The sequence below is a fragment of the Coturnix japonica genome, chromosome 5 (assembly GCF_001577835.2).
Source record: "Coturnix japonica isolate 7356 chromosome 5, Coturnix japonica 2.1, whole genome shotgun sequence".
Taxonomy (NCBI): Eukaryota; Metazoa; Chordata; class Aves; order Galliformes; family Phasianidae; genus Coturnix; species Coturnix japonica.
In genome coordinates, this window is record NC_029520.1 from 27,694,280 (window position 1) to 27,710,450 (window position 16,171).

Genomic DNA, 16,171 nt, shown 5'->3' on the forward strand with positions numbered 1-16,171 from the left:
CTTAGAGTGTGAGATCTGTGAGACTGAAGTGGGTATGTGCTGGATATTTTTGTGTTGGAACTGGCACCTTAATGTGTGACTTCTGCGCAAAGCAGCACTGTGGCATCCTGAACGTCAGTGCCTGAGAAGGGGAGGGCAGCTCAGGCACGTCTCTGCTCACAGGCTGGGTCTTATGGGGGGGAAACAGGCTGGGGGCTGGAGGGGGTCTGCCTGTTTGAAGGTGTGGAGCAGAAAGGGGAGGGGAAGGAGTGTGTGATCAGATGGGAGATAGGGAGGCAGTGATAGGAGGTGGACTGGAATGAAAAGTAGTCAGCAGCTTACTTGAAAATAAGTTAACAAATTGAAAATGGTTAATGAGCAGGAAAAAAAAAACAACAATAAGTAAATACTTTCTGATAGATTCTCTGAGGGTTAACTGAGTCCTTGTCTGAGATGGCAGTGGTGAGGAACCTTTGGTCGTTGGCTCTAGAGTCCTCGTGTTTGTTGTGGCAGGGATCCAGAAGGACAGTGCGGAGCAGAAGGACCCAGCCCAGCCTGGGGAGTGGCTGCCAGCAGCCAGCCCAGGACTGGGGCAGGGGCAGCACTCACCTGCACTCGGCAGGTGTTGGCCATCCACGCAGCTGGGTGCCAAGGTTGAGATACATATGTTGTTCTTTGGATGTTGGAAAACTCTCTTACATTGTGCCACATTAACATTAACCTGTGCTGCTTTGCTTTATGAAGGCTGCCCGGTCACCACGTTAGCTGCTGGTTGCATACTCCTTTCTCGAAGACGGCAGCTGTCTGAAGTGGCTCAGACCTGCGGGGACAGCCTGGCCTCACCACGGATGCTGTAAAGTGGGAGCAGGACAAAGCAGGAGAGCTGCCGGATCCCTCCCAACAGGTAGGGCTTGAGGGTAGAAGGCAAGGGTGGGCTTGCAGCACAGAGAGTTCTGGTGAGAGTGGAGGTGGCTGCGTGGTGGAAGCAGATATGTAGAGCAGGTGAGTAGAGGGCAGGAGGTGAAATTATTTCCACCAGTTTGACCCGCGTGAGTAAGGTTGCTGTTTGCATGCATTGCTCTTGTTTTCTGTCTGTTTCATGTCACGCTGTTCTGATCACTCATTATTTATATTGCCAAGCTTATTCCAGCATTATTGTCACTTTAAAACTTCACCCACGGGTAGCCTGAGGCAGTCACAGCAATCAGGACAGTGGAGCAGTGCCTGAGCTAAAGGAGAGCAGTAGGTAAGAAGCAGGGGCCGCTCTCTGCACAGGTGTGACTCAGATGATGTGGAGTTTATTTCTGGCCCTGAGGAACAGTGCACCCGATTTACCAATGTGCTACTCTGCTGATCACAGACTCCTCTTGCCTGTACCTACTGCAGCCTGCTTCACTTGCACAGAGTAAAACACTATCAAAGTAGAAATGTTCTATATTTGACCAAAGATTTACATTGATGCTGGCAGGTAAGCTAGGCATTGTGGGATCTCGGCAACAATCCCTGCAGTGTTCTCTGTGCACTCTGCAGCACAGTGCCCTAGCAGGAGGCAAAGTACAGGTGCTCTGGTGCAGCTTGCAGCAGTTTAGACTACAGTTTTGTTTTCTGGATTGTGGCTAAGGCCTTCACAATAGGTCATGCACAATACTTCTCTGACTGGGAAATAACTTTGAGTTTTCCATGTGTAGCATCTACAGAATCACATAGCACCTTCGTCATAGCTTGCTCTCTGTCTCAGGGGTCTCATTGCCCTCTCCTAGTGGTGGTGTCCAAGGGATCCCAGGTGGTACTGTGCAAGTCTTACAGGTAGCCTTGCTTGATCACTGCCCCTCTCTGGGAATGGGGAGCAGTTGTGGACAGCTACTGAATAAAACCAGAGGGCTGAACAATGGCAATGCTAGCAGTGTGGGTAAGCAGCATCAGCAACTGCTCCAGGCTCTGGATCCGATCTTACTGCTGGTTGTGCAGTTGAATACAGACCCTCATTTGGTCAGAATGTCATCTCTTTAGCAGAAAGGTTCAGGCCAGTGCTGCAGGTTATGACAAAGCAAGAGTCAGCCTTCCCAAGAAGGCTGCTGCTGCTGGACTGAGCCTTGGAGTGCACCCAGACATACTGTCAGTGATGCAGCCATGGGTTCTTCTGGAGAAAGCTGCATCTGGCATGTGCCCTGCTGCATGGTACTATTGCTGTAAGCAGAGCAAATACTGCTTATCACCTGCCCTCAAGAGCCCCTCAAAGGAGGCGCAGACATCTCCTGTTACTGTTAAAACAAAAACTGAGCTCTGTGTGGGCACAAGAAAACATAGATCCATTGGCAGCAGAACAAGACTATGCATAATTAATTCCTCCAGTGCCTCCTGTATGTGCCATCCACTTGGGCTGCTCAGGATGCCGTCTGCCAGAGATGCAGACAGATCTGCTCCCAGAGCCACAGGGACACGACCCTGCAGACTGCATCACTGTTCCGCTCAGGCTGCCTGTCTCCAAGAACCTGTCATATGCACTGTTGTGGCATCCTTGAGGACACAGAAGTAACCTTCGCTTGCTCTGTGGGCTGTTGGTAGGAACTCCTGTAATACCAATGGAACTGGGATGTGTCTAGTGATAGCAGCCTGGAGTGTCTGTGGGAGGGAAATGAATTAGGATCAAGAAGGAAGCACTGACTGCTCCAGTCCTTTTTGTGAAAGGTGACAGGGGAGCAGCACATTTAGTGTGGCTGCACCCTGCTTTTTTTGTAAGAGGATTTATACTATGTTAGGTTGTTTCTGTCTCTGTCCTACTGAGAAGCCAGGCTCATCTGCCAAAAGTCCTCTGAACACGGCTGGACTTTTCTTTCATTACAAAGTACCTTAGTATAGAAGATAGTGCTTACATGCTATTTGGAAACCTCTGTAAAATACATAGCTTTTCTCAACTCATTTACTAGTGGGCATTTGCTCCATAATGACTGGAAAACTTGTTGGCAGCTATATGGGAAATTGGTAATCACAGCCTGAATCTCTGATTAATCAGCTGAGGCAAGTGTTGGGTCAGCTGTGGGAGCACAGGTGAGAGTAATTTAGCTGTGCTCCCGGAAGGGGTGGAGCTTGACTCCACCTCCTCTAGACCTCATTTAAGGGCTGACCACCACTAAGGCAGCATCTCTTGGAGATTGCCTCTCTGGTGGAGATTGCCTCAGCATTTCCCAGTGAAGCCATCCATATCAGTGAGTTTTTTCTCATAAATAACCTTTTGAATATCTGTCATCATCTTTGTTACCATCTCTGTATCATCCCGCCTTACAGCAGCTGAAGCTGAGAGATGTCAAGGAACTACAGAGGCTAAATTCTGTTCTGGTTCTTCCATGAACTGCTGTGAGCTCATGGGACAGGTGTGCTGGGAGGCTGGAGAGAGTTTGTTGAAGGATTTTTCAAAGGCTGTTTGTTAGCACAAAATGGACATACCTAGATACAGGGGAGAATGTACCCTCTCTGTCTTGTTAGTATGAAGATTCCATCAGCCATTTCGCATACCTAGGCTGCAGAATGCACACCTTATTTCAGACTTTTAAGTGTTGTTCCTCATTTTTCTTCTGTGTCTTCCAGATGTGCACTTGGCTATCAGGCTTTTGCTGAGAGATTTATACTTTTAGTGAGGGAAAAGTTACTTTTAAACAGCAATTTCTGCAGAAATAATGGGCTTCTTTGGCAAGAGTTCAGCCCTTGTGTTTGCAGCTGCCTAGTAATGTCATCTACCTTAATTTTAGAGCAATTCAAATGTTCTTCCGCAGAAATGAGCTTTGAGGAAAGAAAATGGATATTTCAATCAAGGGAAGACAGTATAGCTCACAGTTTTCAGCTTTCATTTTGAGCCTTCTCACTGAACTTGCCCTAAGAGTCTCTCATCGCTGGAGCTGTTCTAGTCCAGAAGCTGAGAGAAGTTGTAGATGGGAAGCAAAGATGAAATCCTAGCCTGTGTTTGGAGTGTGCTTTTTGAAAGAAGTGGAGTAAGTGTTCTTGTGGAAGCCTGCCTGGCTGGGTTGAGAGGTGGGGCCTTTCATAGAGTGGCTCTGAAGGAAGAAAGTATTCTTCCTGAGGCAGGTAAAAAGTGTTTGTCTTCCTATGGTCTGGATAGAAGTGTGGAGATTGGAGGTATACTTTTTCTTTTTTTTTTTTTTTTTTTTTTTAATCAGTTAAGGAAGTAGACAAACAGAGCAGGAGGTGGATGTGTGGTTTCCATAGTGATGTAACTGTGGAAGCTTTCACATGCTGAGCTTTGCCTCACTGTAATCACACTTGAAGGCTACGAGTATTCAACTCTTCTGCCAGGGGAATGTAAATGTATGAACACAGAAATGGGAAAGTGGCGGAGTCGCCATCCCTTGGCAGTGTTCAAGAAGCGTCTGGATAGGGAGCTAGGAGATATGGTTTAGTGGTTTTCTGTAGGTATGGTAAAGGGAGGACGGTTGGACTAGATGATCTTGTAGGTTCTTTCCAACTTTGTGATTCTATGATTCTATGCATGATCAGGAATACATGGATGTTGGGAAGCTTTATTTTGTCATGGCTTGTTTTTCCTTTATCTGTTGTTCTGTGCTAAATCAACACACATGATAGTACTGTGATAATACCACGGTTCTTGCTATACCAGTCTGTGATATGCTGACTTGTGTCCTTAGCTTTCTTCTCACCTGTACACGCACACATTCCACAACACTGATAGCTGTCACTCTGCTCACCCACACCGATTTCAAACAGGTACTGATTAAGAAACATGTTCCAAACTCTTTCAGCACACCAACTGATCAGAGCACCACCCTCTGCAGCCTGCGGGGAGGTACTTCATGCTGCTCCTAACCATCACCTTAGCTGTTCCTGTGGGCTGTGGAAATGAACTGCGTGTGACATTAAATTGTGGTTTATTGGGGAAAAAGCAATTACTATTTAAAAAAAAAAAAAAAAAAGTACTGTTAAAAAAAAAGACCTTTTGGGGATTTATTTTTATTTTTGCATTTGGAGAGAGATGGTTGTAAGTGGCTGAATTTGAGAGCATTCAAAAAGAAGATGGAGTGCCAAATTTTTCAGCATCTAGCTGATGGATTAGCAGCAAGTCACAGAGGCAGATAAAAGAACATATCTGTGTTCAAATGCTTGACGTACACATCTGACAACTAGACACACACCAATCCTGCATACCCACCTGCATAGCCTAGTCTTCATGAGTCACAGGCTTCTGTGCTTCCTCCTTTAATGGCACTTCTAATGCTGCTGAATGCTTCTCATGCTCTTCCCCTGAAAAAAGTCCCTTACCTTGGGCATTTGTTTTGCTTGTCTAATGGATGTAATGGGTCATCTGTTCTCTTTATAGAAAGGAATGTTAATTATTTTCAGAAGGCTAATTAGGTTGCTAATGAGAAAGCTCTACTACAGTAATATTTCCTTTAATTACTCACTCTTAAGTGCTGTACTGAAGAGAAGAAGCTTATTGAACATGCTGTTAAATATGAATGTGTGAATCCACTCAGAGATGCGCCTCAAGGCTCCCTGGAAAAAAAAAAATAAAAGCCTTGGTGAGCTCCAGCATCCATGTGACCCAGATGTCTGGGCCTACAAGGATGGTACTGGAGCCTCCCAGTCCTGCAGCCTTTCTGACTCCATCTTGATCCAGTGCTGCTGCAAGCGGCTGGCTGCAATTGCTCTCTGCGTTCCAGTGGTGTTGGATGGCTTTTGGCAGTATCAGTAACCAATTGTGCAACTTGCCAAACCTATCTGTAGCTAAACACAGCTCTTGCACCACATAGTTGAGTCTAATTAGCCAGTTGGCAGCAGAGGTATGGGGAGGTGGGGTGATTCATCACGGCTGTGTCTCAGAGCACTGTGAACCTCAGCAAAACAGAGGTTTTGAGAGTTCTTTGTTACTGTGCTGTATTATTTAGCCCCTCACATCTCTCTTGTGGCCACTACATCTTTGGGCTTGCATCAGTTTGCATATTGTTTCATGAGGCAGCACAGCTTTGAGACACCCAAGCCGTGCTTACTGTGCCTCTATGCTGATCATCACAGTGCCCGTCACAGAATGAAGGGAGGTTCTGCCAGTGTTGTGGCTGCAGTGTAGAACTTTGTATGTTACATTATGCTGTCAGTGTCTAAATTCAGATGACTGGGAGTGACCTAAGACCTAAAGTGAGAAATAGCTCAGAAAACTGTTATCAGCATAAGGGTTTAGAAGTCACCCTCCAATTCTATGATTCTGTGATTCTAGAGTGTTTTCAGGTACAGATGTACTCTGCTCTGTGCTACACATGTACTAGTTTAAAAGTCGCTTTTAGATATGCAATGTGTAAGTTAACATTGTATATTGTTACAGTTATGGGAACTCTGAGAAACAAGGAAGATAGAGTGAAGCAAGCTAGTTAGATATAGTATAGGCTCTAAGTTAGAAAAGATTTAAGCACAAGGAGCACACTTGTAAAGTGCCTCGGTAGCCATTCTAAACACCTTGGCTTTACTAGAAGTCGCTGTGTAAAGTTGCAGAACTAGCATTGATTGTCATGAGTGCAGTGTGACAGGTCTGTTGTTGGTATGTACTGAGACTAGTCATATAACAAAAGCACAGTCAGTCTGATTTAGCCATGGTAGGTGATAAGAACTTAAATTCTTACTCATCCTACCAACAGTGTATGCTCTGATACCTGCTGATTGCCATAGAAGTCCGCATATACTGTGGGTACAAGTGCCTCCTGAGAGGAATGGACAGGGTGACCAGAGTGTGTGCCTCCAGGGCTGCTAACTGCAGATGTGTGATTCAGGCACAGAAATGACAGCTCATAAGTGTTTTACATAAGCAGAGACAACATATGCTGCTGCTCTGGTTCAATTTGCTGTGGGTCATCTGATGCTCTGTTTGTTGAACACATGTTAAAGATGATTTTAAAGGAATTTAGATGTGCTTTTGTTTGTTTTGGGGAGGTTTTTCTTCTTTCTTATGTTTTCAGTGGCTATTGTGAGCAGGATTACACTGAAGAATTCTGTATTACTCTTATCACAAGATCATTTCCAACACACAGAAGAGAGCTGTCCCTTTGCCCAGAGGCATGAGGTACCTGTTGTAGCCCCAAGGAAAACAAAGAAAAAAATCTTCCTGTTTGATAAAACCTTAAATTATTCCACTTGACCTTGGGTATTTAATTGGGGTAAGTAAATGATGATTCTATAAGCTTTAAGTGCCTGTCGGGAGATATTGGGAAGGTGCGGTAATAGTCAGTACCCTGATTGTACCAATGTGTAGACTCCACTTTTGTCTCCAGTATGTCCACCTCTGGCTGCCACCACAGCTTGAGTTGACTGCTAGTGAGAGGCTGCAGAGACAAAGCTTGTAGCCAAGGTACCTGGGAGTGCCTGAAGTTCTTGAGTCCATTCTGGTCTGTATGCGATGAGAGGGAAAGTTTACATGAAATTCAAAAGCTGGTAAAACCGTCATGCAAGTAGTTTGTCAGAATCAAGTTCTGCCTTAGTAATGGTGTAAAGCAGGTGACTGGAGGCTGAATATCAAGGAACAGGCTCCTACCAAAGGTTCATTTCAGTCAATATCAATGAGATCTCTGTGCCTGCACAAAGGAGAGTTCAGCTTCTGACTGCTAAACTAATAGGTACATCTCCTAAATAGCATGTGGGACTTTTTTTTTTTTTTTTTAAGGGTATGTCTTTATCTTTTATCTTCAGGAAATTGCAGAAGAGAAGCTGAAAACATAAGTCAGGTGTTAAGGGCACTCCAAACAAAGAGCTGAACAGAAAGCCCCAAACAGAAAATAGTCTGGCTCTGGAAAAGCCCTGTTCTTCTCTGGAGCCAGTGATGTATTGCCAGCTGGTCAGGATGCCTCTCTCACCTCTGGCCAAGGCCATTCTGTCTGAACACAAAGGGGTAATTACACAGTAGCTGGATAAGCATTAGGTTGCAGCAGGATAAAACAAAGTCAGGGGAACTGCTGTTCAGTGAAAAGGCCCCTACCACACCATGTGGCTCCAGGGGGGCAGCTTGCCTCCATTCTGCTCTCCTGCTGCACTGTGTTGTGGCCACAGTGTTTTCCTGCTTGAGCTACCCAGGCCCACCCCAGGGGGGAAACTGAGTCCTTCCTACCAGGTGCAGGACACAATAAGCTTCCTCTGGCAACATCACAGAAATTAAGGAACAGCTTGGTCACTGACAGAAACTAGTTATGGGAGGTATTAAGAAAGAATTGAACTCTGTGGGTGGGAAGCAGTGATCTGACCACTTCCTCTTACACATATGAGTGGAATGTAAATGTCCTGTGGAGTGCAGCCTGGTAGGGAGCATCTTTTCTCATCTTGCAGCTGACAGCGTCCTGTACATTACAGGATTTGGTCATTAGGCTTCATGAAACTTCCAGAATAACTACTCGTGGGAACTGTGTGAGGTATTTTCTACTCGGAACTCCTTTTCCTTCAAAGATCAAGTGCAATAGGGTTTCCTAAGGAGTGGTAATAAGTTTAACTGAGTCAGCTGATGCTGGTGAGGTGGTAGAGCAGAGGGGAACAGTAAGATTCTGGTACTCAGGCTGTGTTTAGGCTTGGAGCTGTTTGCTGTGTCAGGTTTCTGTCTCTGATCTGATGAAAGTACTAAGAACAAAAAATTATTGAAAACATGTCTAGGTCTGTGGCAGGTCTGACCCCCTCTGGCACAAGCATCAAGCCATTGTGCCTGCAGAGCTCAGCAGTGAAGACAAGCCATGTGCATTGCAGAGCTGAATACCAAGCAGTCAGTGGCTATCAACTGCCCCTCCATACTCATGTCCCTGTGTGTTCTGGAGGGCCCTGTATGCCCATCAAAGTGTTTTCGTGAGTGCAGTTTGGTATTAGTGAAAGGTACTGGCTGGACTGTTTAGAAATTCTGAGACTGAGAATGTGAAGTTTCTGTGTTATGCATCAATGTGAGTCATCTGCATTGGAAAGAACATCTTCCAGAAGCAAGTAAATGAATCCAGAGTCAACTGGTGTCTGGTCTCTCTTCTGACATGGCCAAGGTTCCTGGCTAATTAGTGCATGTAGTTGGATTATGAGGAAGTTTTGTCAATCATTTGAAATATAAGAAAACATAAGAGCTTTGTGTTTTGGAACATCTTTTTGAAGCCCAAATAGCAAAATAAATGGGATTCTAGTTTTTAAATCTCAGTCTTCCTGCAGCAGCAAGGAATTAAGACAGATGATGTGTTGTGACATGTTTAAGTCACAGACTGTTCACCTATGTGTGTACAGGGGGGGATCCATCTTACTGTGACGTATTCTGACACAAGCTGGGATGCAAGGAACTCATTTGTCTTAAATTTATACTCTAGAAAGGTGTTTTATCTCTCTTTTCTTCCATTTCATTCTCAGTGTTTGGAACAGGCAAATGCAAACCAGGATCGGGCATTTGTCAGTTTCAGTTGTGATGTGTGCTGCTAACCCAGGGCTGAGGCTGCAGGAGATGATAGACAAAAGTCCTCTCGTGACGCTGAGCATTATACAAATGATAGCCATGCCCCACTTCAGCACCAGGTTAGTGGAGATGGGATTTAAACAATTGACTTCTCTGTTTCATAAGGCCAAAGCAGGTCAGTGCACAGTCTGTCTATACTTGGTCATTTTCTGTTCTTCCTGCATACAGCAGCTTCTTCAGACAGAAGGGAATGCTGAACTAGAGAAGCACAGAACAATCTCCTGCCTGCAGAGCAGAACTTACTTTTCTGTAACTGTGTCTAATGTCAAGGGAAGCTGTTTCTGGAGGCTGTTGACTTGAGGTTGGTAGTCAGAAGAAGGGTGGAACATTTATGCAGATTTTATCTCGTCACTGTAGCAGCTGCAAAGAGCTATGGATCTTCATTATTATCTGTGTAGGTGAAGTTAGTGGTTACAAAACAAGTGATTTCACTTTACCAACATTTGGTCCCTGCAAGGACTCTGCTTATTATACACTTAAAAATTTACTTGTGTGTGTGTACTCTTTCTTGTTTCCTTCAATTCTACAAATTGTCCTGAGTCTTTCCAACTGTCTTCTTTCGAGCCAGATTCTGTTCTCAATGCAAAGTTCTTATGAAGTCTTTTCCACCTTACTTTACCAAATCACTGAATGGATTATGTTGGAGGATAAAGATCATCTATTTCCAACACCCCCTCTGTTTGCCAGTCACTACATCAGGCACTAGATTAGGTTGCTCAGGGCCCCATCCAACCTGGTCTTGAACGCTTCCAGGGATGGGGCTTCCACAGCTTCACAACAGCTTTCCCTCTCTTTCTGTGCTTTGACTCCTGGATCATAAAGGCAATGACACAAAAATGGTAGCAGTTTCAAGCAAGAAAATTGTTCTGCCTTTTATTGTGGCAGCTGTGTGTATGAACTCAAATCCAAATCTCCCTTTGTCATTGTGCGCTGACCTTTTGTGTCTGTACCATCTTTCTCCAGCTGAGAGTGGAAAATATCTTCTGTGTGGATTGGCAACCGATAGAAGTGAAGAGGTGAGTATTATTTTTACCCCCTTGCTGAGTTTAGGATTAGAGTTAGTAGTTCTTAAGGATTTTCTGTTGTAAGGTGGAGGCTTACTAAGGTGGAAGCTTAATTCCTTTCTCAGATCTTTATCAAGTAGGCAGCATCAATGTGACACAGTTAAATTCCACTAGTTCCAAAGGAAATGTTTGTTAGGCGCTATTCATAAGAAATGGTTTAGAATTCTTCTGAAGATTAAATGTGTACATCAGATCTGGGAGAAGGGATGAATATGAGTAGGCTTTCAGCACATATCACAGCCAGATCTGCAAAGCAAAGGTATTGTATTATTTTATGGTTTGGGCCACCCAGATCATAAAATATATGAAAGATGAATTTCTGGACTTGTCATACAGCAGTGTCCAAGGCATCCCTGTGCACATACATACAAACACATCTTGTGTCTTATTTCCATAAGAGTAAAGGCTTATACTGATGTCAACTAATAAACATAGACTGTTTTTCAAAACAGTGTACTGCATCAGAGTGATGAATCCATTCACTGGTTTTATCAGGAAGAATGTTCAATCAAGCGCGGTCATCTGGGCATGCTGCAGTCAAAAAAGGAAATCTGAAAGAAAGATGTAGAACTATCATTAAATGTATCTGTTTTATGGGCTGTGCGAAGGATGGAACTGGGCATTCCCTGTGGAACTCTGATAAGTGGTTGGCAGGCTGCAGGCAGGAATCCTGAATTTAGCATTTTTATATATCTGTACATCTGTAGGTAGATTTAAAAATTGTGTAAGCATAGTGGGCTGATTTGCTTTAATTAAAACAAGTCAAGGTATCTGTGGTTCAGTCTCAATTAGAGCGTGAGAGAACAGTTCAGGTCTGTGATTTTGGAGTGAGGCAGTAAGAAGCTCAAAAAAAAAAACTGGAAAGAAACCAAGGTGATGTCAGCTGCAGACGGAAGAGAGGCTGGGCATCCTTCTGACCCAGCTCCCTGGCTCACAAGCTGGAGTTTGTGAAGCTGCAGCTGGGAGCACACATTTCTGCTTGGAAGAACTGTACTGGGAAGCATTTCTGGGACTGTGCCTTCATAAGGTGAGTGACTGGAAAAAGAAGGTAGCTGAAGGGTGAGGCAGTGAAAGCTTGAGGGCCAATGCTGAGTTAAGAAACTGATGCCTGAAGAGGTAAGAGGCTTCTCAGAATAGCAGAAAGAAGCAGATGGGCAAATACCAGTTCCACATGGAACGCAAATGTTGAGTTATTCTCTTATATGAAAAAGGCCATGTGTGCTTGGCCTACCACTTCTTGCAAGGTTGATGATTTTGATCAGATTTCCCAATGGGAAGGTGCCATCTTCTTAAGGCATGAAGCACATAATCAGATGGATGTTTTTGATCTGAGAAGAAATACGAACCAGTGAACATTTGAGGTTTGTGACAGATCTGTTATTTCATTGTTACAAAAGAAAAAAATGGCAAGATTGCATAAAAAGTGAAGATGGTGTTAATGTAGTTGTAATCCAGATATAATAGAATCATTAAGGCTGGAAAAGGCCGCTGAGGTCATCTAGTCCAACCATCATCCCACCCTCACTGTATCCACTAACCATGTCCCTCAGTGCCACAACTACTTGGTTGTAAACATCTCTAGGGATGGTGACTCTGCCACCTCCCTGGGCAGCCTGTGCCAGTGCCCAACCACACTTTCTCAGAAGAAATTTTTCTTAATATCTAACCTGAAGATAATAAGCTTCCTGATACTTTGGGGAAATAGCAGCACTGGAAATGTAAGCACTCTTTCTGCAAAGATGTAAATGGCAACTACCCAGTGCAGCGGGGGGGGGGGGGTAATGTCTGCTGTGTAGGAACAAGGCCCTAGAACCTAAGTAAGTCTTTTTGTTTGTTTGTTTTGTTTTTGTTTGTTTGTTTTGTTTGTTGTTAAGGACAGAGAAATTTGAATAGCCTGTGAAGACAAATATCCTCAGTGATAGCAGTTACAGGCTGCTTGCAGCTCTTTCTGAATTGAGCTAAACCTGAACAGCGGAGGATAAAACTCACTGCTGATTTATTTGCTCATACAGTGTGTTTCAACTGCTGATTTTTGTGCTCTGCAAGTCAGTTATGTATGATTTGCCCCTATGGTAAAGTGAATGGTGAGGTGGATGCCAGTGGGAGGAACTTCCCAGGAAGCTGCTTCAGTGATCTTGCTTTTCCCAGCTGTAGGCAGGGTTGCCTATTTGAGGATTTTGTCTGACACGGTGGTCAGTAGGACTCTGAGAATTAGCCTCTTCTGCCCATCCTTCCCAGGATATTTGTTACCTCTCAGAATCTGCATGAACTTGAGATGAAGATGAGACAGCCACTATCTAGGGGGCTCCACTAGGATTCCTTCCTTGACAGAGAACAATTTAGCAATCTGAAATTTGTGAAGTTTCCTTCTGCAGGGCTGCTAGCAGCAAATCTGAGGCTTTGCAGCATAGCAAAAGCAGAAAGCACTTTGAGGTTCTCATGACTTCACATTTCAGTGGTGGTTTGATATTAGGAAGAAAAATACGTATTTGCAGAATATTAAAGGAGGAAAGATTAAGGAGAAAAAAATGTAGAATTGCCATCAACAGACTTCAAGAAGTTTTCTTCTCTCTCTCCTCTTTTGATGACAGCCTAAGATCCCATTTCTACACGTGCGTGTAAGTGTTCTCTCTCTTATTTCATCTATCTCCATGCAGCACTTTCTACCTGTGAGGCTTGAATCCATCTCAGCATAAGCCCGGATGCTACATGTCTTCATGGTTTGCAGCAGGTGCTGTTCCTCTCAGGTGAGGAGTGGCAGCAGCTGCTTGCTGTGGGTGCTTACACTGCCCAGTCATCCACTACCACCACTTGAATGGTAGGGATTTATAAAAACTTGTGTGCTGGAGAAGAGTAATACAAGGAGAAGGAAATAGTTTTTTGTAGGTGTGTGTGTAGCGAGAAGTTTTAGAGGCTGCTCTCTTCTTTTCCAGTAAAAGTACCAGACTTCTGAAATGTTGCATTTAGTTTCTCCTGCAGCAAACCAGGAGGTGCTGCCTCAGATCTGTCAGTAGTTCTAATGTTTGGGTGGTGTGTTTGTTTTTTTTTTTTTGGTCTTTTTACACACACTGTTTCTCTTCACAGTTTTAGGTGACTTGGATTATCTCACAGTATTAGCAGGCAAGGATTTTACATACTTTTCCTTTGGTGCCTTGATCACAAGATTCTTTTCTGCCAAGCTTCGTTTTCAGTGTGAAGTGAGTTTGAATTTCTTGATGTTCTAATTGCCAAACCTGGCTTTCTTCCACTGCATACTGCTTCTGGCTTGTAGGTGCAGATTGTTCTGAAGAGTTGGGCTAAGTGCTTGTTTGTTAGGACTGGTATTGATCTCTGGGTTGTCTGAATCAATTTATTATTGTGAGGTTGTTCATCAGGAGTGGACTGGTGTTGTATGCTTTTCATTTTGCTTTGGAAAGGAGAGGGGCATTTGCTAAGAAGAAAAAGAAAACTCCAAAAGAAGAGCTGCCTTAGATTTCCTTAAGAAGTCACGTAAGTTAGGTGACACACCTTGATCTTTTTTTTTTTTTCTCCTTTGTGTTTGCTGGCTCTTTAGTGGCAGAGGAAATTGTATTGGCTGTGGCTTGTAAATTCTCAGCGTGTTCTCAGATATATTCTCTCTCTCCACTCATCACTCTGTTTTGGTTGCTTTTCCTTGTAAGCCATGATGTGCATTGTGTTCTTTGAATGTCAGATTTGCTTCAGTCAGCTAATGCAACATGTTAAGCCCAAGCTTTCAAAAACAGCTGTGAATTTTGATTGCTGCAGTGAATTTGGTTGCTACTGTGGGTGAGCACACGTTAGAAGTGCATGACCCTGGCTCCAAGCAGTGAGCTGACAGCTGCCCACCAGAACCTACCAATGCTCAGTCCTGAGGTTACAGACTGTAAACTTGCAGCAGCTTTGGAAAAATCATTTCTGGGAGCTCAGTTCTGCCCTTTCTGCAGAGAAAATAAACACGGGCTACTGTTAAGACTGAAAAACCTCTGCATGCTGATAGATGCTCCATCCACTCCTACAGCTGTGCCCAAGTCTGCTCTGTGCTGGGGCCTTTGTTAAACACTTTCCTGTAGTACCAGTGCATGCCCTGAGGACTCAGGGCAGCTTTTCTGCATGGGAGGGTCACAGGCAAGGTAGTGTGCTAGCAACTAGCTAGAGAGGGAAATGATTTTGCCTGAAAGATTTGGACTAACTCAATGATAATAATTCTATATGTTAAGTGTGATCTCAGCCATTTTTCACAAATTTGCCTTGTGAGCGTGGTACTTGCTTGACTCTCAAGGAGCTTTTTGTCTGGAACATAGGAATCATCCCACTTGGTCACTGCTGCTGCCTTAGCTTGCTCTCAGTTTGGGGTGGTTGCTATGGGTAAAAGTCCATTCCAGTAACATGAGGCAATGCACGGCGCAGGGCATGGCAAGTCTCAACTTTCTGAGCTTTTTTTACCATTCAAGAGATCACATTTGTCAGAAAAATCTTTAAACCAGTAATGCTTCGATGTTTTCTATTTGTCCCTTGAAAAGCTCCCTCCAAAGAAATCCCCATCTTTCTCCTCATTGCGAAATGGTGCCTTCTGGGCATCCCACATAGGCATTACCGGTAACAGCTATGCTTCCCCGTCCCTTTGGCTTAGTCTGGTAATTGGATTCATTTAATCTTCTTTTGTCGTCATTCCTTTTTACTGAATCCCAGTTCTCTTCAAAACAGATTTGAAAGACAGGCAGGGATCACAGGCTGCCAGCAGGTACAGAATGCACTAGGGGAAGGAACCAGAAGATGATATGCATTGTAAGGAGAAGGAGCTAGAGACAAAAAATGAGGGGAAAAGGCAGAAAATATGCTTTCTTCCTCACAATACAGTAGACCTCAGGAGAATGGAGACAGCAGACATTCCAATGGAGCTGGAGTCCAGAGAGAGAAGGAACAAAAACAGATCAATATATTCAGAAGTGACCAAAATCCCTGAGCTCCAGATCCATCCTGAAAGTGCTAAGAGTAAGGAAGGGCCATCAAGTCTGTGTTCGGAGGCATATGTTTGTGGCTCTCTTTAGCACACATTATGAGGCTTGATTAATCGATTTGCTGGAACTGTTTCATATTTCAGAGGAGCAGAAATTCTATTTTTCTGAGATGCAGTTAATTGAGGCTCTCAGTTACCTGGAGGATGACTATCTCCTCAGACTTATGACTTCAGTGCGTAAGTACTGCTAAGACTCTGCTGCATAAATCTTTAAACACTAATGAACTAATGTCTTGGGGCCAAATCCAGCACTAGTGTTCTGTAAATCTTTACTCCTAATGATCTGTGTGAGATTTATACAAAAACACTGAAGATAGATACATTTGCAGCACATTAATGGTGTCCCTGGTTGCAAAGGCATTCTGATTTGGTGCTTACTCAGTAGGAAAGGAAAAATAAGAGGAAGAGATATGCATTTAAGAGCTCTTGGCCCCTGTGTTACCTGCATAGACAGCACTTTCTTCTATGGCCTGGGTGTGGTTTCCACAGATTTCCCATTTTTCTTGTAATTCTATCATCAAGTTGGAAAAGAAGGTCCTACTTGAGAAAAACACAGGGCTTCTGCAATGTTTTTGATCAGACTTACTAATAACACTGTATTTTGAGTGAACCATTTCTCTAGCTGCTTGAAATATA

General features: G+C 43.9%; 1 protein-coding gene across 7 annotated transcripts in view; it reads left to right on the forward strand.

Annotated features, from left to right (window-relative positions):
• Positions 1-16,171, forward strand: part of TMEM229B (transmembrane protein 229B) — a 31,400-nt gene that overhangs the window by 8,800 nt on the left and 6,429 nt on the right. The window contains exons 1-3 of one of the 7 annotated variants that reach the window (XM_015864808.2): positions 7,659-8,393; positions 9,352-9,513; positions 10,418-10,470. The gene's annotated coding sequence lies outside the window, so the exon portion shown is untranslated. Of the gene's footprint in view, positions 1-723; positions 884-7,657; positions 8,394-9,351; positions 9,514-10,417; positions 10,471-10,504; positions 11,546-13,602; positions 13,716-16,171 lie in introns of those variants that run through there. The other 6 variants (XM_015864807.2, XM_015864810.2, XM_015864809.2 and 3 more) reach the window with 6 other exon arrangements.